Below are 20,684 nucleotides of genomic sequence, written 5' to 3'. Positions count from 1 at the left end.
ATAGGGACTAAAATGAGCTCTGCCAGGTATTTGACCTGACAATTAAAATGTTAAATTATCTTTAAGATCTGTATTTTATTGTTGAAAACAAAATGTTATCTTCTTTTGGGCAAAATAAACCCGATCTGAATGTTCCTGCCTTAAAGTTATCTAATCTATTTTTATTAATAGTTTTGGGAATTAAAATGAAAAAGCCCTTCATTCTGAGTCACTTTTAAAATAAACAAGTACATTAAAGATTTACAATAATGTTTCTTGATTATAGAAAACTCATTATCGCAAATATTTTTTTTTTTTTTTTGCTGTCACGGTCATTTGTCAGCATGAGTCTGAGTCACGCATTTATTACTAGAATAGAACATCCCACAGTACGCACCATGTGCAGAAGGAGCATTTAAAATGTCATCTGTTGGCAAATATCACTTCTCTTTTACACAATCTTGGTTTCCAGTAAAGAGTGCACTTATGCTTTATTGACAGATTTTAAGTTTTGCTGTTTTAATCAGAAAAATATTTATTGGGCTGTGAGAAAAGTTCACTCTCAAAGTGAAATCTCAAAAAGGCTGTTTCAGGCTGCCTCTCTGGGTCTCCCTGTGTCATCCCGGCGCTCCTTTTCTGTTTTACATGCATCTTTTGACTGCTGCACGGCTCAGAGGTTAAAGATGGTGGTGCTGCCCTGTGGTTGTGAGGCGCGGCACCTCTGATGAGGCTGGATTTGAGTCAGACGGCGTATGCCACTTAGTCTTAACACTCGGCTCACTAGCCTTTTTCAAGAGCACTTAACTGGAACGAGGTCACGCCTCAGCTCGACCCTTTCTGTATTTAAGCGCCGCATATTCATCACGTGACCCTGCCCGTGCCAACCCCACATACTTTATAGGAATATACTTAAGTTTTGATTATTTAAACACTACGTAAGGTGGCCGGTGCCAGTCGTGGTGGCAACCCCCGTACCCGCTGGTGGACACCAGAGGTTCGGGGAGCCGTCAGGCTGAAGAAGGAGGCCTACAGGGCGTGGCTGGTCTGTGGGTCTCCGGAGGCAGCAGACAGGTACCGGATAGCCAAGCGGGGTGCAGCAGTGGCAGTTGCCGAGGCAAAATCTCGGGCGTGGGAGGAGTTTGGTGAGGCCATGGAGAAAGACTATCGATCGGCTCCAAAGAGGTTCTGGCAAACTGTCCGGCGCCTCAGGAGAGGAAGGCAGCAACTCGCTCACACTGTTTACAGTGGGGATGGGGAGCTGCTGACGTCAACTGAGGCTATAGTCGGACGGTGGAAGGAATACTTTGAGGAGCTCCTCAATTCCACCAATGCGCATTCCGAGGAGGAACCAGAGCTGGGAGGCCTGGGGATGGACTGTCCGATCTCGGGGGCAGAAGTTGCTGAGGTAGTCAAACAACTACACAACGGCGGAGCCCCGGGGGCGGATGAGGTTCGTCCTGGGTATCTCAAGGCTATGGATGTTGTAGGGCTGTCATGGTTGACACGTCTCTACAACATTGCGTGGTCATCGGGGGCAGTTCCTAGGGAGTGGCAGACCGGGGTGGTGGTCCCCATCTTTAAGAAGGGTGACCTGAGGGTGTGTTCCAACTATAGGGGGATCACACTCCTCAGCCTCCCTGGAAAGGTCTACGCCAAGGTACTGGAGAGGAGGGTCCGATCGATAGTTGAATCTCAGATAGAGGAGGAGCAATGTGGTTTTCGTCCTGGCCGTGGAACTGTGGACCAGCTCTATACCCTTGCAAGGGTGATGGAGGGGGCATGGGAGTTTGCCCAACCAATCCACATGTGCTTTGTGGATTTGGAGAAGGCTTATGACCGTGTCCCCAGGGGCACCCTGTGGGGGACGCTCCAGGAGTATGGTGTGGGTGGCCTTTTGTTTAGGGCCATTCAGTCCCTTTACCAGAGGAGCGTGAGTTTGGTCCGCATAGCCGGTAGTAAGTCGGACCTGTTCCCAGTGAGGGTTGGACTCCGCCAGGGCTGCCCTTAGTCACCGGTTCTGTTCATCACTTTTATGGACAGAATTTCTAGACGCAGCCGTGGTGTGGAGTGTGTCGAGTTTGGTGGCAGGAGAATCTCGTCTCTGCTTTTTGCGGATGATGTGGTCCTCCTAGCTTCATCCAGCTCTGACCTTCAGCTCTTGCTGGGTAGGTTCGCGGCCGAATGTGAAGCGGCTGGGATGAGGATCAGCACCTCCAAATCTGAGACCATGGTTCTCGACCGGAAAAGGGTGGCTTGCCACCTCCGGGTCGGGGGAGAGGTCCTACCTCAAGTGGAGGAGTTTAAGTATCTCGGGGTCTTGTTCACGAGTGAGGGTAGGAGGGATCGGGAGATCGACAGGCGGATTGGTTCGGCGTCTGCAGTGATGCGGACGCTGAGCCGATCTGTCGTGGGGAAGAGGGAGCTGAGCCAGAAAGCCAGGCTCTCGATTTACCGGTCGATCTACGTCCCAATCCTCACCTATGGTCATGAGCTTTGGGTAATGACCGAAAGAACGAGATCGCGGATACAAGCGGCCGAAATGAGTTTCCTCCGTAGGGTGGCCGGGCTCAGCCTTAGAGATAGGGTGAGGAGCTCGGACATTCGGGAGGGACTCGGAGTAGAACCGCTGCTCCTCCGGATCGAAAGGAGCCAGTTGAGGTGGTTTGGGCATCTGGTCAGGATGCCTCCTGGACGCCTCCCCGGGGAGGTGTTTCGGGCATGTCCTGCCGGCAGAAGGCCCCCGGGTCGACCCAGGACACGTTGGAGAGGTTACATCTCCAATCTGGTCCGGGAACGCCTTGGGGTCCTGCCGGAGGAGCTGGTGGACAAGGCCGGGGAGAGGACGGCCTGGAGCTCCCTAATTGGGATGCTGCCCCCGCGACCCGGACCCGGATAAGCGGAGGAAGACGAAGACGAAGACTACGTAGGTTTTAGAAAATACATTTATTCCCTTTGCTTCATACGGTCCTTGAGAGGTTCTTCTTTGTCATGAACTGCTGTCAAGTTTCATTTCTAGGCACAAACAACATGCAATTGTTTAAAAATCATACTAAACCACTCTGGTTTGGATGAAAATGTGCTTTTGTGCTAAAAATGTGGTAAAGCTTAAAAACAAAGAGGCTTAACCATCCACCACATCAAATATAAACAGGACGGCTTGATGAAAGCTGGGGACAGGATGACCAAAAGTTGCTTTTTGATGGGACTGTTGTCTCTTTCAAAAGCCAGACCACATGTAAAGAAAGAGATGGTCCTTTATCATTGGCCAGTTCTTGCATTTCAAACAACTTTACTTCCCCACAGCTCTGGTCCAAACTTCCAGGCACTCTTGCATACCGTGGCTGTGCCTTTTGTTCTTTTATTTTTACTTTATCATTGTGTTTCAGCAAATTCTGTTTGTCCTCAAGAAATCAGAAAAAAATCATTTTTAAGGAAGAGATTGGCCTTGACTCGAAGTCTCTGAGTGTGTTAGTCTATGGTTTTGCTGCCAGTGCTTTGTTTGCTGAGGTATCTGAGGAGGAGCTTGGAGTATTCGACCCCTAGCATGTGGTCAGGGGTGTTAGTCTGCATATTTTTGATCAAATACCTCGGTGGTCGTGTCTTTTATGGGTCTTCAGCCCCAAACCCTCCATCACAGATGCCACATTTCTTCAAGCAGATGGAATGGATTATACGTACGGCTTGGAATGCATTTCACACTTCCAGCTACAATAGCGATAGTTGTCTGGCTGTTGTCTTTTGCAGAAAAAAGAAGTTCTTTATCATGGAACCACTGCAGGGTCCAACTTTCCATTCTGTGGCCTAAACTGTTCTCCTCTGGCTTCTGCTCCCTCTCTCTCTCTCTGAAACCTCCCCAAGGATCCCAAACCAACAACAGACCTCCAGTTTTTTTGTTTTGTTTTGTTTTTGTTTTTTTAGAGTGCCATAAAAATACATCCAAAGCTTTAGTGTTTTGGAGAAAAATAATCATAAATGAAAAAGAAAACACTGTAAATGTTTTACAAGAAATGAAACTCATGCTTAATAAGTTATAAATGAGCTTTGGTGGTGATGTCATGTTCCCGTTCTGAGTGAGATGTGTTCAGACCGGAGTCGCTAGGAGACCAAAACAAACTCAGGAGCGAGAAGTGGTGGACCCCAGTCACTTCCTGTATGGGAGTAATAAAGGTCCAGTCCTCTACCTAAGGCTTTGATGCTACTGCATGAGGTCATGGTTTCATGGCTGCACAAAGAGTCTGTGTTTAGGCTTTTAAAGCAACAGTTGAGATTCTGTCTCATGTGTTTTAAAGAAAACGATTTCTCCAGGTGGCATTTGGGAGCTGACTCAGATCTACCTATGTTAGTAAAAGGAAGTGCAGCTGATGTGCAGGTTGAGGTTGGTTGTGCTTAGCAAAGAGCACTTAAGTTGTTAGTTTTTCATTGAGAAAACTTGGCGACTCATAGACACAATCCTTTAGTTCAAGTAGATTACACTGCATCTGTTCTGTATTAAAACTGTTCCAAGACTGAATTCATAACTCTCCCATGGCTGGGGAAACATATGTGAGGGTTGTTTTTGGAGGAAAAGCAGGGAGAGCAGCATGCATGACTTAAAATGTGCATTACCCAAAACCCTGAAGGCAGCAGAGTGTAAATACAACAATGGAGCAACTTCACAGACAGTTTTTCATTTACACTTCTTTCAAGTCTCCTTCTTTCCTTCAAACACAGCCGACACTACAGTACATTGCATTAGATTGCTGCTGGCTGTTGGTTTGTTCTGACATGTGCGAGGCTACAAAGGAGACGTCGTTTAGGGGGTGGCAGCCATAAGGTGTTGAGACGGTAACATTAGGTTTAAGTTTCACGAAGAAGTCTACTAATGTTGGCTTATAATGTTGTGGTTTAAATGCCTCAGAGAAACATTTTATTTTGGAGCTTGGAATAATCCTTTCAGAGCTTTAATTACATCTGTCGGTGTGATGTTATTGCAATAGGATACGTCTGTGGACAGACATCAATGCAGCTGCATGCCTGCCATACTTACAGAAGGACTAATTCACTCACACCCACCTGTGGCAATTAAAGTTATGAATAGACGGTGTTAGGTCATATTCTCTGGTTTTCTCCTATTTATGGTGTTTATAATTGACTTTCTAAGAGAGCAATTTAGTTTTATATTTAGTTTGTGTCTATTAAGAATCAAAAGTTGTTTACGTTCAGGTTAAAGAAGTCAAATGTGGGCCAGAAAAACAACATTTATAATGGCCTTGTAATATTTTAAGGTTAAAATGTTGTAAATGTGTGGTTCACTGAAAACCCATTTTTTTAGAATTATTTCTGATTATAATCGGTCACTCAGATTTTTTCATGCAGGGTGAACATGAAAATAGTCTCCTACCTATCTCCTGCATTAGCTTTTGATATTTTGTCTTCCAAATTTTCCAGAAAACCAGATATCCTCCCACTCCAATTAGGAGAAATCCAGTGATCATCAGGCCGAATATCCACACGTCTTCAATGTCCTCAATGGACAGCTGGCTGAGGCATATGATCTTCCACTCCTTCCAGGAATCCAACATATACCCCACCGGGTGTGTCCCCTGTGGACATGTGGGAGCCCCCTGCTCCGTTCTCTTTGTTGAAAAAATCTTATCGATCGCATTGAATGACTAGTTTATCAAATCCATGGTTAGTAAAAATAGAGTTTTTCAGAAGAAATGCAGAGAAGCACTCTGTGGGCAGACAGGACAAAGAGCCTTGGGGAAAAAAAAGATAAGGGAGTGAAAGAGGGAAGAATCTGTATTCCTCGAGTGCCTGAAGTAAAAATAGTAACCGTTATGTAGCAACTCTTCCATAAGCCAGAAGCTCCTCGAGGCTTGAGTGGATATTAAATATCAACGTTGAAAGTCGGTGATAGTCGCATAGCTGTTATCTAATCTGAGGCGAGATGTCCAAATATTAGGAAATAAGAGTCCTTATCCTGTTGTGTTAAGCTCTCCTTTTATGTGGCATTCTGCTAGGTCCTGAAAAAGGCTCATCTGAGCATTTATTCCCCCAAATGAAGCTTGCAAGGCATTCATTCCTACTAAATGATAAATGACCCACACTTGCATAGCGCCTCTCAGAGTGAGAACTCCAAAGCGCCTTACACTACAGTGTATCATTCATCCATTCACACACACACTCACACACCGATGGTGATGAGCTAGAATGTAACCACAGCTGCCCTGGGGTGAACTGACAGATGCAAGGCTGCCAGGCACAGGCGCCACCGGTCCCTCTGACCACCACCAGCAGGCAAGGTGGGTTAATGTCTTGCCCAAGGACACAACAGCAGAATTCTCTGTCCAGAGCCTGGATCGAACCTGCAACCATCCGATTACTGGACAACCCGCTCAACCTGTTGAGCTACTGCTGCCCTAATAAAGGAGTGGCCCCAAGGTCGGATTAACCATATGGGCAACTGGGCAATTGCCCAGGGCCCAGGGCAGCAAGAGCACGAGAAAAATACTGTATCTGTAATCTCCTGCTTTATATTAAACTAGGGTGACCGTACGTCCTCTTTTCCCCGGACATGTCCAATTTTCACTCTCTGTCCGGGACGTCCGGACTGGGGGTTCTTGGTGAAAATGTCCGGCTTTTCATCCAGGAGCAGAGGGAGCTGGATATCATACACATCCAGAGGAGCCGGAAAAATGTTTTCTACCTATATTACATCATTTATGGACTCTTCTGAGCAGAGAGCGGCACAGCGCTGATCGTTGTTGAGCAGCGCTCCAGGCAGCTGCGTCCAGCGCAAGAACCATTCTCAAAGTGGCGCAACCAAAAAACTCTCGTTCATGTCCGCACATGTTCTCTATTTTCTGTCTTATTTGTGCCTGAAGCGCTCTGCTACTGCGGAGCTCATCATCTGTGCTGCAGTGATTTCACCTCACTGATGCAGCATCGAAACGCGCTCTCCGCTTTGTTGTCAGGAGATCCCTTTGGTCTGCTCAAAATTAACTGATGAGGTAAAAAAGTAAGAATCCAGGCAGCAGATTTCCTGGAGAGTTTAGAGGAGATGCAGGAAGATGAGAGACAGACAGGACAGGAAAATAGTTAAATAAAAACAAGAAAACAAAACAAAGTGTTGAAAAGTAAAATGTTGATAGATTTATCTCCACTACACGTTTTTACCTGTATAAAACAATTAAATATTATAAAACAAGTTATACACACATACTACTTATACATCTGATACAATTCAGATCACCTTCATTACTCAGTCACACACTCAGGGCCGTTTCAAGACATTTTGGGGGCCAAGGCAAAATGACAACCCCCCCCCAAAACCATTTGAACGCCACTATTTGTGGATTCTCTGAAAGTTTCCATGGAGTGTGTGACAACTTATTTTTTCATTGATCCTATCGTCTAATCTCACAGCTGAAACAAGCATCCTTAATAATCTGTGCACAGGAAGCTTACTGATGCTGTAGAAAAACAAAAGGTATAATAATTTCTTATTAATAAAACCTTGTTGCAGCACTAAAGCAGAAAAATGAGATTTTGCAATAAATATGCTAAATATTTACATATGAATTGTTTTAGAGCCCTTTTATTGACAGAATCTGATATTAATTTAGTTCTTACAAAAAATAGGTCTGAACATGGTTTGTGTGGCGTTGCCATAGTGTGACGTCATAGGCACAGATCCCCTGTCCTCTTTTTTGGAAATGGAAATATGGTCACCCTACATTAAACAACCTGTCCACCCGGGCTTTTGCGCTGCACAGAGACGCTTTGCTGCCTATGACTTTGAACGTCAGTTGAGAGTCAGTCTCATGCAGACTGACCAATGAAGAGAGGGCCTCAAGTTGAGACCCTCTCCTCATTGGTCAGTCCACACGAGGTGGGTCAGAGGTTACCCTGAGCGGGTTACGTGTTGTCAGGCATTCAAGTATTGAGTATATTTACTGCATATTACAGTAAAATATTCTGTATGTGACCATATTATGGTGATCCTTGGGTCGTGATGATGGGGCCCTTTAATGTTGTTGCCCAGGGTACAACAAAGTGTTAATCTGGCCCTGAGCAGCCCACACCTTTAAAACCAGTAATACTTAACAAGATCATTTGTATTTGTTTAAAATTTTATTTGTGAGTTTTTAAGTACCACTCTTTCCAATAGAAAAAACACATGGAATTGTTGTCTCATTATTTGACGTTGTCTCATTAGGAGCATGCCCCGACATTGTCAAGCATGCACACAAGCTTGTGGGGGCCACGCAAGATACTGAACAGCAATTTGAGTTGCAAAAATTAAGTTTTTGAAATAATGGACTAGACTGCCACATCTTCATTTCACTCCAATTTTAGGGTGTCTACACAATTGAGCTCTCTGTAGGCTGATAACTTTTTATTTCCATTAAAAGACTTGGCATCCTTTTGTTCTTAAGACATTGCCCTGTCGTTATTTGCAGGGTTTCCCTTACATAGGCGTAGCCGTGGCAGCCCGCCATGGCTGAAATCCCACCGCCACGCCTACAAGATCCCAAGTTTGTTTTTTTTGGGGGGGGGGTTTTGCGCTGTTTCCCGAAGAAGCAGCGGGAACTACTATGTTGTCGCTTGTGATCACAGCCGGCAGGCAGGGCAAGGTGGTTACAGCATAAGTTACTGAGTTTAAAATTAGAAAGGTAGCAGTGGATATAATGCTTTTACGTTTACATGTTTCAATAGCATTAAGATAAACGAGTGTTGACCATCTTGACAGGGTTTCCTCCAGTGCTTATTAGGCCAGGTTTTCCTCCCCCCACCAGGCTAAGCATCACTTATTCATGTAAAATTTATTTATTTTTTCGTGTCTGACTTTAACCGCATCTAATACTGTATTACGGCGTGAGCGCAACAGCGACAACTTAAGATCGATGTGTGAGCAGCCTGAGAGGTCGGGTGTTTTCATCTGAACCCTTAAAACCTCCAGCAGGCTATGCTGCACTATTGACGTGTTAGCGCGCGGCGCTAACAACTTAGCAACGTGACATGTCTCGGAGAAAGCGTAAAAACACGTTGGACTCTTCTTCTGAAACGGGAAAATAACACTTCTTCTTAAGCAGAGCACGATGTCGCCTCGGCTCGTTCACGGCCGAGCCGGACTGAGCTCGATAACATTGACCCAGCACAGCCACTGGGTCGTTGGAGCTGCCCCGTGACTGCCTGATGGAAAACCAGCGGGTTTCATCAGACTCGTAAAGTTTCTTGTTTTTGCTGGGGAGCCCCTGTATTTTACCGCCCCCTCCTGCAGTCTTCCCCTATTAACATTTAAAATGATTCTGTAAATTCCGTGTATCAATAGAAAAAATCTCTGCCTCTGCCAGCTGCAGTAAATGTAGTTTCCAAATAATAAATAAGAGGTGCATTCAACTGTGTCTCCTTTGATCCGCATTAGTGATATTTTCAGCACCAGAACAGTAAAGCAAAGAAACAGATTTCTGAGTTTGTTAGTAATTTTATTTATTAGGTGCATCTAACCTGTTCTATTTTTCTCTGAAATGAGATAAAATCAGTGCTTCTATGGGTTGGCTCCTCTCTGCACTAGAAAATTTTACTTTATTTAGAGAAGTGTCATAATTTCTCCCCAAGCACCCCCACCCCCACCCCGGCCGGCCACACCGCCACAGCTGGAAAAATTCCTAGGGGAAACACTGATTTGTATAGATATCCAACTTCATATTGAGATCTGATGTATCTAATGTGTTTCTTTAAAGTGTTCCTTTAATTTTTGTCAGCAGTGTATATTTTTAACCATTTTCTAAATTCTTTTTTATATTTTTACATTTTTTGTTTTTGTGAAGCGCCTTGTGATTTTTATCTTGAGAGGCTCTATAGAAATGATATTTTCTTCTTCTTTTTCTAAAATTGGCATTTTTTTTACTCTCATTGCTGAAAAATGGAGATTTCCCCAACAACCACATAATTCACAGGGCTGTGTTGTCTCACAGAGCACTGTAAAAAGCAGCGCTTCTTTGCATCATTGACCTTCACTTTTTACGTCACACGGCCACTCGCCCGGTCCACCGATTTGAATAAATTATGCCGTGTTTCAACTTAATAATACCTTTAATGTTATTCATGTTCGTGGATGCTTTTTCTCACTGATCTGTGACATCACTCACTGCTGAAACGGTCGCGATACGCTGGCATTTTAGCAAAGTCCTCAAAGAGCTGATTTTGTATGGAGACTAACAGCTGAGAAGACCGAGCAATCGTATCCCTTGATCAATCTCCCCTTCCCAGAAATTTTCCGGAACTCCTATAGTGGAAGCATGGCTAATGCCAGGATTCTTTAGGTCCAAAATAGCGAAAGAGTAGTTCGAGGAGCTTGAAACATCATTTGTTCCTGGATCCAACACCGTAGAGTCCATACCTTAATACCATATGAGATGTGATGGAGAAGGCATTGCAAACATTCTCTATTAAACAGTTTAAATTGAACAAGTTATATCCCTTTACAGTCTTGTGTGTTCTTGAGTCAACTTTTTTAAAGTTCTAAATGTGGGCAAAAAGATTAATGTTATATATGTGCATGTAAAATAGACCAAATATATTCCCAAAACAGTCTCCCAATGAATTATTGAGAAGCTGTGACATCTTAGTTAGAACAGGAGACTAGTTGAGAAATTGTAAAAAAAAAAAAAAAAAAAAAATTTAAATGACCCCAAATGGGAGAAAAAATGTATTACAAGATCTGAGTTTGGAGCTCAGGAAATAGACGTTGTTGTCCATTAGCTGGAAGGATGTTTTTATTCTGAGCACTTTTATTGAGCGTGTCAAAGTGTCCTGTTTCTGAGAAATGGTGAAGCAAAAATTACACCATTTCATTCAAGAACCCTGCAACCCAGCTGGAAAGATCTGGTGCCACTTTAATCTAAAAGCAGTTTGCCTGAACTTCAGTCGAAAAACTCACAGACGGGACCAGACGTTGTTCAAATGATTGTGTTGTTTACTTTCTATGTTGGTTTTAAAGAGGAAAATGATTTGGAGAACGTTGAGAAGTCACTGGTTACGTGATATGCTGGTCCGTTAAAACCTGGATCAGTAGCTGGTGGATTTATAACCCATTATCTACCGAAGCACATATGAGGAGTAATTAATCAACCTGAAACACAGACACAGAAATTCCTTTTGAATTATTGCAAGAATTTGAGCCGAGTGACAAAAGAAGTACCGCTCTGTTCAATCTCATGTAACACACCAGAGGACACTTAGAAAGCTGTAGCGTGGATGTTAACAGGAGAACAGATCGTTTATCACTGAACTGGCGCTCCGCGTTGCTGAAAATACTCTTTTTTTATTTCCAAGTCAAGAGTTTTATTACAACATGGTTGGAAGAAGAAAATGAAAATTTAAACATTTGGATATTAAACCAGTACAAGTTAAACAGCAGACATGTGGAGATTTATCATAAAGAATTGCAGACTGTGACTTTACTTTTGAACATATGAACTGTTTTCCTAACACAACAAGCCAGATGGAGGCAAAAGGAGGCCTACGTTTGGGAAAATACCTGAGGGCTTGTTTTTTTCTTTTTTTTTTTGCATAATTGCACAGAATGGTAAAAATAGATGCTTATTCAGGTTTTCTGTATGTTAGTTAAGATCATTTCACATATTTTTATTGCAGTTCATCTTTGATTGTTTCTTTTGGTGATTGAAATGAAGAAGTTCAGTGGTGTTTATAATTTTACACAATTCACCTTATCTCCAGTCTAACCCATACATCAATCCTTTCCCAGCTCATGACTCATTCTAAATAACTGGCAATTAAACAATAATATACATGGTGACCAATTAACCATAACATTAGGGATACTAGAAATACACTCTTATACAGATTTTACGTTGACACTTTCCACCAATCTAAACACTCTCACTGACAACTTAAAGGGAAACGTCGCCACTTTTCCATATTTTCTTGAGCCAGTATGTGCTAAAATGATCCTTTACATGGTTAATGAAAGGCCACCCAGCTCCTATTGCCCCCGTGGTCAGAATATTCCACTTTCAGACAGGCAGGTTGTTCTGTTGGAACTTAGAACAAATTGAGTGGGCATACCTGGCACTGCAGTCTGCTTCTAGCACATTTCTTGCATGTTTTAGATCATGAACACAGCTGTTTTTTTTTTTTTATTTAGTGACAAATCCCTCCTATAGACACTTAGGAAGGCTGGGGCTGGGGAGACATTTCAGCTGTTAGATTAAGATATTTAAGTTTTGCTTTCGGGTCTACAAACAGACACTAGGGGGTGCTAAAAGCAAGCCCAAACTGCTTAGATCCCTTTTAAATATGGCCTTAGAAATAAGAAACATTTGAAGCTGTTCTTTTTTTATTTTGGTTACTTTAATCATTTTATATTTTTATATTTGTTAGACTTCAGTATGATCATATTGCATCATATACAATTAGATCATAAAGTTGCTATGCACTGATTTTGGTCATGTTTTTGTTTTTTCTGGTAAAGGATCTCTCTGTTAAGGCTGGCTTTGACATGACCCTTGGTTGATTCTTCATCACTAACTTCTCCTCATTCAGCTCTTTCTACCAACTCTGCCTTTCCCGGGATCCACAGATTACCTCTTTTTTATTCATTTTCGTTTTTTGTTTACTTTTCCAATTTTATGATATTGTTTAATCATTTTTTAACCTTATTTTGTTTTTTTTTTTTCTTGTTTTTTTTTATCTTGACAGGCGCTATAAAATATCATTTCATCTTCTTCCTTTTCTTTAGATTCTGTAATGTTGGTTTTGCGTCATTTTTTTCAGGTATTTGTTGGATTATAAAATTAACCCTCTGGAAGCAGGCGTTGCAGATTTGCAACGTTAAAACCTACCTACCTGGTTACTCCACATACGTATTTCATGAGCATTTTTTAACTCAGTAGTACCCCTGAAGGACTTAGTAGTTCGTCCTTTTATCAAAACTTATGTTGGGCCTGAGAGGGTTAATTTACATGAAAATCTGCCTCAGATTTGGGAGTTTGGATGTGGTGGTCACAATGTTATTGCTGAGTTGTCTGTGTTTCAGAAGAATTTGTGTTAACATCAAAATTCAGTCCTGAAGCCTGATCAGTATGTTCAGTTTTTACTACTGAAGTATTGTGTGCAATATTTTTACTGCAAATGACAACTTGAGCAAAACATTACAAGTTTATTCAATTTATCATACCAAGCATTACCCTGCAGAGTTTGCAGCTTTCACAACAAGAAATAGTTACAGAATTACCTGGTAAAACACGCATTTACTGTTCCTTCAGTGTTTGCTGTGGTTCGTTTTATCTGTTCTGGCTCAGTGTGAGATGGCTGTTGTAAACCTTTGAGTTGTCTGGAATAATGCTGGCTTCTGCTAAACTTTGTCCACTGGGAAACGGAAGAGAGGCTGTTTTATTAGAGCTGAGTGTCAATAATCATGAAGCTGTTCTTCAAAAATGCAAACCCAAGAAGAAATTCAATAGAAAACATTCTCATTTGCTGAATAAGTAATCACTATCTGGCTTAACTAGCCCTGCAAGCAAACATTTGAATTTTTAAGGATCCTTAAAATGGTTTTTTGGTAACGCTGAATATAAAAGTTGTAATTAAGTTACAACTGGTTAAACACTTGAATTATGAAGTTAATTTGTTATATTTTTGTTTTCTCAGTAAAATGTAATTCATGCATGTCTTGTTTTTATCAATTTTATCCAAGATTGCATTAAAAACTCACAAAAGGTTTGTGCACTCACAGGGTGTTCTGGGAATTATTGAACTCTGTGAAAAATTAGGCCAGTCTTGGCACCAGCGGGTCAGAGCTGGAATCAGGAGTAGCTGTCGGCCCAGAAACCTAAATCAGTGCATCTCTAATAAAACGTGACTGTCAGTCATTCAATTTGTTGTCTTCGCCCATACTTGTTTTTAAGGCTGAATGATTAACTGCATATACAATTATTTTGCAATGAGACAAAATGAGATTTTCTAATCACAAAGGCTGCAATTTGATTGGCCGCGAGATCTGGGAAATGTACGCACCTCAAACAAGGCAGGGAGAGAAGAAAATGCTGCGCCTGTAATAAAATGACCTCAGGCTCAACAGAATCCAACGCTGCTCAAAGTTTGATACCAAAGAGGACTAGCACATCAGTTGTGTGGAATTATTTTGGCTATTAAAAAGAAGATGCTGTGCAACATCAGGTAATGTGCAGAACCTGCCTTACCTTTATCAACACCTACAAAAGCACAACACCATATTTGAGAGTTGCATGGCTAAAATGTCAGCCGGCTTCAACTTCCAGTAAACCAACTTTCAGCCGACAGAGATCCCTGACAGAGCTGTATAAGAATAATCTATTAATAATGAATCAGATATTGTTTATAATTAAACATTGATTTAATTTTTTAGTTTGTTTCAGTTGAAAAATATGAGATAAGCCCCTTGAGAAAACAATCGCAAATTAAATCACAATTGCAATATTAAAGAAAAACATTGCAGTTAGATTATTTTCCTACTTCGTTCAGCCCTACTTGTCTTCTAGATGAATTGTGTGTGTTAGGTCATTGAACTTGTGTGTGTGTGTGTGTGTGTGTGTGTGTGTGTGTGTGTGTGTGTGTGTGTGTGTGTGTGTGTGTGTGTGTGTGTGTGTGTGTGTGTGTGTGTGTGTGTGTGTGTGTGTGTGTGTGATGGTTTTCAAGCTGAGTGCATCCAACCAGGTGTCATTCAAGCTGATATTCCAGTTTCTCCCAGGAAGGTGGGGGATGCCCTGTTGTGACTATAACACTGAGGGCTGCAGACCGACCAGGTCCATTAACAGGCCTCCCTGAGTGAAACCTGATCCACTATCTCTGCAGATTCGTGTCCAGATAGAACTCACACACATACAAATAAACCACAGCGCCGCGAAGAAAGTCTCTACTCATTCTTGCCACTCTCCGCTGAGCCGATGAGATGAGTGTGCTTTTGAAAGGAAGGTGTCAGGGGTGAAGGGTCACTGGGGGTTATCGTTAGGTTACATCACCACCCGATCCCTGTCCTCACCTCTCACGAGGAAGCCAATTAGGCCTCCTCTTCTTTCAACAGGAGATATGCATCCTATCTGCTGACTTCCTAGCTCTTCTCCTTCTATTTTGGGACGGTTTTAGCATTTTACCTTGAAGCAAAAGTAAATTAAAGCTAGAAAAATGAATCGTTCTTAACTTAAGCAGCTTGCAGCCAGTGAAACAGCGGTGGAGAACAAGATTTCTGACTGTGGATTGTAAAGTGGAACAATCTATTTGTGGTGATGCTGTTCTGCTGGATAAGGGAAAACTTTAAACAGAGTCCTATAACAGTGGCTTTAAAAAAAGAAAGCGTGAGCTCTCACTCTCAAGCAAGGTGCCCTTGAAGTGGAAAACAAGTGAAGATCAACACGAGGAGGCTGTGTATTCAGGAGTGGTGGCTAGGATTTGATATCTCCTTTTGAAGTGTCTTTATGAACAAAGTGCCCAGACTTCTTGAATCGAGCTAAACCCATTTTAAGCGGAGGCCTCCAAGGTTTCTTTCCTTTTTGTTCTCTCCATTCTCAAAGGACATCAACTCTTTGTTTCACCAGCATGTGCGTTAGCATACTAATAGTTCGCAGGACCTGCTGTATCGCCAATACTATTTACACAGTTAATCACAGCTTGACTTATTGTTTTCGTTATTATTAGCATAATTTAAAGCCTAAAGTGTGTGTGTGTGTGTGTGTGTGTGTGTGTGTGTGTGTGTGTGTGTGTGTGTGTGTGTGTGTGTGTGTGTGTGTGTGTGTGTGTGTGTGTGTGTGTGTGTGTGTGTGTGTGTGTGTGTGTGTGTGTGTGTGTGTGTGTGTTAGCTAAATATCTGTAAATGAAATTCTCAGCAAGTCGTCAGTACACAAACATCTATAACTGATAGGCTGAAACAAGATGACCGCCACAGCTAATCTTAACCATTCTGGCAAACATAAAAATGTATAATTTGAGAGCTACACTGTCTTGTGAAACTCAGGATAAAATTTAAGGGGGCATTGTATATAAATCTCTTTTTTTTTCTGCATCTTTTTATGTTGCCATGTGGGTCTCTACTGCCTTTAAAAATACTCCAAATCATCCCTTTTTTGTCCATTTTTGTTTACAGATTTTGGTTTAAATATGCTTCAACAAGTCAATTGAAAATTCCCCTAATGTGACATCACAATAAGGAAAATTGGCATAGAGTCCCCCTGTAGACGTTTAAGGAAGCTTGCGTTCTACTTTGGACCCCTCCCTAATATACAAGCTCCTCACCTGTTGAGGGTGGGTACGCATGGACTGTGACAGAGGCCTGAAATTACTCATTCTGGAAGGTACTGAAACTGTCAAGAATAAAACTGCCAAAAATTGTTTAATGTGAGAGGGGTTTTATATCAACCAGTATAACTTGCTCAGGAGTGTAATTTATTCTCAGAAACAGAGATGCACAAAGAGATTATCCATTAACCAGTTCATCGAAGTTTTACGTTGGTTCATCACATTTGCGCTGAAAAAATCATCTCCACCTAGGGCTGGGCGATAGAGCTTAAAATTAATATCACGATATGTTGAAGATTTCACCTCGATAACAATAAATGGACGATAACTACAGGTATGTGCAGAAACTAAAGTTGTCCACTAGATGGGGCTGTCGCACGTATTAGTTGAGTAACATTCTTACGTGACTTAAGGTGGTACAGCTTCTTAAAGGGACATGAACGTTGCCAACCTAAACACATCTTTTCATTTTTGCTACTATCAAATTTATTGACATGTGAAAATTTTTCACGAAAAGAGTCAGAAATTTTGATAACGATAAATTTTTGATTTATTGCCCAGCCCTAGGTCCTCCTAATGATTTATTAAAAACATTTTCAATTATTTTAAATTGTTCATACTCCCACCACAGTAAAGTTATGAGTTAAGCTCAAAACTGTGTTTTAAAAATCAATCTCCTGTAGGAGACTTTAGCCAGGCAGGTTGGGAGGCAAGTCTTCACCGAATGTCACTAAATCTGAGATCATTTATTCTTGGAAGTTCTTTTCCTTTATCCATCTTTATCAAATGTTTGAAGGTGAGCGCTGTAGCCAAGCCAGCAGATGGCATAGGATATATAATCAGATGTATCACTTTTGTGCAGAATTTGATACCCACAAACAGACACACACCCACTTGGCTGTATGTACTAATCAGATGTCCCTCACAGCAGATTACATAACACCTGTAGCATATGAAGCCTTCATCAGCGGGAGCGCTCCAGCTGCTCGCGTTATTCTGCAAGAAATCTTCTGTCCTGCATTCTTGTCTCCTAAACCCCATTTGTTTGCGTTTCTTTCTCCGTTTGTCACAAGTTTGAGGCTGAGGCTTCTTCTTTGGACCATCACTTGAGCTGTCCAGGTCAATGTGGCTGCACACACATTTGGCATACCTTCATGTGAAGGGTCATATGTGTGTGTGTGTGTGTGTGTGTGTTGTAAGGGAGGGCCCATGTGTTCTATTTCCAGAAGTAGTCGTGAGCTGCTTTAATCCTTCTGCCTTGTCTCCATCACCATGGGCAAAGGAGAAAGAAAGCCCCCCCCCGGTCTGCTCCATACCCCTCAGCACACACTGCAGGGAGCAATGTTGCTGAGATTGAGTTGCATGTTTACTGAAAATAGACTGAGAGGCACGATCTTCACTGTCAGGCAGACAGGGAGTTTGATAGAGACAATCGCAGCTGAGGAGGAAGCTCTGCAAATGCTGCGCTGCAGAGGAAAAAGACTAGACTCTGGCCTTTAAGTGAGGTAAGACCTCACATCGTGCATGTGTATGTGTGTGCCTGTGTGTGTATGAGAGAGTTTGTGAATGAACACGCAGAGAAGTTGTGTTTACACTGTAAGTCCATTTGTGTCCCATAAACTTCCCTTCGATTTTAACATTTTGGGGTCAAAAGTGATGTTCTCAGTAGTAGGTCACAGGTTCCCATTTTTAAATGCATTTTTTTCACTTATTAAAGGAACATCCATTAAATTGCAAAAATGTACCACCTCCATTTAACTTTCCACTGCAAATAATAAGCTTATTTAGAAAGCATGAAGCGTTGTGTGTTTTGTGCATTCAGTGTGTGTTTATTTGCAGAAGTACACAGTTTGTGCAGGAGTTTGTGGCCGTGTCACCAGATCTTTTCATTGTACAGGAAATTAACTTCCTCTTGGATACAGCAGAAACTTCCAGTGCTATTCCTAAATTCCCATTACATATCATCTGCCATGTTGAATCACGTGGAAGTGTGCATGAAGCGGTGTAAAAGACGTCTTTAATTTTCTTTTTGAGGGGATGGGGAAGCACTGTGGTTAGATATATTTCTCCTGTTGGAAGTTCCAGTTATAGAAGCTGCAAGCTGACATAACCGAAGCTGTTAACGAGAAATCAAATTCTGGTTTTAAAGAATTAAAAAAAGACAAAATAGGGTGCCTGGAGCTACAGGAGCTTGTGTACACTTGTATAAAAAGGTATTATATTGTCCTCTGTCACACTTATGGAGCCTTTTCACTTATAGCTGGAAGGTGTAATAACTGGCATAGAGGCTCGATTCATAATTACAAACCAGTTTATCCCAAGTCCAAACACTTCAGATTTTGAAATTTTTTTTAAATTAATATATGTTTTTGATATTTTTCTTATTTTTATCTTTTTATTTACTTATTTATTTTGGTCAAAAAAATAATGAAAATAATTCTTAGAATTCTTAGAAATAGTATTTAATTTGTTGTTTATGTTATCTTGTCTTTTATTCTCATTGAAAATTTCTACGAAGGACCCACTTGAAAATTAGATGGTTGATCTCAAATGGTTCTCGTCCTCCCAAAATATAAGTAAAGGCTAAATGGCCTGTATTTGTACAGCACCGTCTTGTGAAGTGAACAAATACGTTTACCAGTGGATCAAGGTTTTTCAACAAAATTTCTTGATTATTTTTTTTTATCAATTTGCCTGCTTTTGATATAATTAATAGGGATGAGCCGGATACTCGTTTCAGACGAGGATCCGGTACGGATAAAGCATTTTTGACGAATACGAGCATGAAACGAGTAAAACCCGTAAATATCTAATTGTGCTGAAGGAAAATCCTCATTGGGTAACTGACTGTCCACGCTCTGTGATTGGCCAGTCACATAGAGCGCCCGCCCCTCCCTACACACAAAACTCTCTAGCCGGCCGGGAGCGCAGTCCGTCCGGCTCATCCACGCACACACACAGACAGTAACGGATCTCACTGTGATTGCTTCACTGTTGCTCACGTTTCTTCAGTTTTCTCTAGGTTTTCTTCAGCTCGCCTCTTTTTCAGTTGAATATTTAAAGTTACTTTTTTCGTAACTTACCTGGTGCATTTGACAAGACAGAGCTGACGTGCTGCGTCAGTCACTCACTACCTCCGCTCCGGTCGGGTTTTTTATTTTTTTTTACTCCCTCTCTCTCCCTCTCACCCTCTCTATCTCTCTCAGACACACACACCTCTATCCACATTGTTTTGTTTAACTTTGTGTGGGGCAAAATGCCAAGAACGTTAAGAAAAAAATCAGTTTAATCAAATTAAAATTAAAAAATATGTATAAAGTTGTGTCTGGTTCTAGCATTTCATATTTCCTAGTTCCTACTGCATGAGTTCAGTTGTATTAATCCATGCACTCAAATATTAATGTTCTGATTTTATTGAAAAACTTGTTCTGAAATAGTTCCTTTACTATTGTGATCAAAAATATTTAATCTCAATTCTGAGGCTGCTCTGTAAATAGTTTTCAAATAAACAATAAACATAGCAACTTCTGATCAATCCATATCAATTTCAGACTTAAAATAATATATTGATGTAAACCACTCCCACTTCCGGTTAAACCACGCCCACTTCCGGGTTGTGCCACGCCCATTCCGAGTGCAGATACAGATACAGATAATTTAGTTGGTTGAACAGATACAGATACATATACAGATAGTGGTGTACTCGCTCATCCCTAATAATTAACATGATTTGTTGAATGTACAGTTGTACCAAAAATCAGCTGTTGATCACAGTTGGTCAGAATTCAGTGTGCCGGCCTAATCAGTGAACAGCCAATCTGAAAATTAAAAAAACAATTCTGATTTTTAAGTTTTAAGTCAGATCTTCTATGAGGATTTTTTTCACTTTGGGAATCATCATTTTTCAAGGGGCTTCTATTGTTCATATCACTTAAACACTAATGAAAGTTTTTCCAAAACTGTTCTAAGCAAGTATTGGTCCTTTGTGACCAGAATCAGCAGATTTCTATCAGTGGTGTTTGGATTTGTTTTTAACTTTTGTTTTAATTTAATTAAAGGATTGTAAATGATTCTGGTTTGATCTACCTTCAGTCCTCACCTGCTCCTCATATAGAAGCTTTTAAACTAAAAATCAGCATTGCACTGGCGTGATTCATAATAACTTATACATTTAATTAATTTATAAATAGCTTAGAAAATGTTTTTGATCACTTTTCTCTCTCTCTCTCACACACACACACACACACACACACACACACACACAGACTATAACATGAGCTAATTTCAAAGCAAAAAAACAAGTCTTTGTGCTGTTGGTGGCTTCTGATTTGTCGTCATTGTTTTAAAACATGAAAATCAGCTCACTGGATGAGCACATATGGCTGCTTTATCACTCACCCTCTGCTAAATCCACTCCAGCATGTTTT

At 41.4% G+C, this 20,684-nt stretch overlaps 1 protein-coding gene across 5 annotated transcripts in view; it reads left to right on the top strand.

The window, feature by feature from the left end:
- Window positions 1-20,684, top strand: part of rxraa (retinoid X receptor, alpha a) — a 164,261-nt gene that overhangs the window by 101,813 nt on the left and 41,764 nt on the right. The window lies entirely within an intron of this gene.

This window comes from Nothobranchius furzeri, chromosome 6 (genome assembly GCF_043380555.1).
Source record: "Nothobranchius furzeri strain GRZ-AD chromosome 6, NfurGRZ-RIMD1, whole genome shotgun sequence".
Classification (NCBI taxonomy): Eukaryota; Metazoa; Chordata; class Actinopteri; order Cyprinodontiformes; family Nothobranchiidae; genus Nothobranchius; species Nothobranchius furzeri.
The sequence above is the reverse complement of the archived record's forward strand: the minus strand, read 5'-3'. Positions and strand labels throughout refer to the sequence as shown.